We start from the raw sequence: 521 nt of genomic DNA on the forward strand, positions 1-521 counted from the left end.
ACATGAAGCCTGAGGTATTCACATGGAAATGAAAATGGCAGCTCAAGGGCCGCTTGACAACTCAGCCAAAGCATCCAGGGGAAGACGAGGGAACGTCACATAGTGGCTTGCTCCTGATGACGAAGAAGAACGGTCTCGTTCAGGGCAAAGCCCATGGACTTGGCCTGGAGCTGTCTCCACTGTGGGCAGTGGCTCTGAGGGACTGCACACTCCTCCACAGTTACCTTTGATTTGCATCTCAAATATCATGTTAATTCCTGACGGTCTGGGGAGCACAGTATGCTGCCTGTGCACCACACCGAGCTGAATAATCCGTCTTCCTAAGATCCTTGGGTTTAGGGCTTAAGTGAGGCTGTTGCAACAGACTCAAGGATCCAACTGAAGGCCCTTTTGCTCTAAAGAAGCAAGTCTGCCTCACGCGCAGACCAGCCGAAGTGATCTGCTTCTCGATGGACAGTCAGTGGCATGCAACATCGGTGCTCCTGGTCACCAGAAGCAGATACCCATATCAGAGGACCGCG

This window comes from Pteropus vampyrus, unplaced genomic scaffold, assembly GCF_000151845.1.
Source record: "Pteropus vampyrus isolate Shadow unplaced genomic scaffold, Pvam_2.0 Scaffold2627, whole genome shotgun sequence".
In the NCBI taxonomy this organism is placed as follows: domain Eukaryota; kingdom Metazoa; phylum Chordata; class Mammalia; order Chiroptera; family Pteropodidae; genus Pteropus; species Pteropus vampyrus.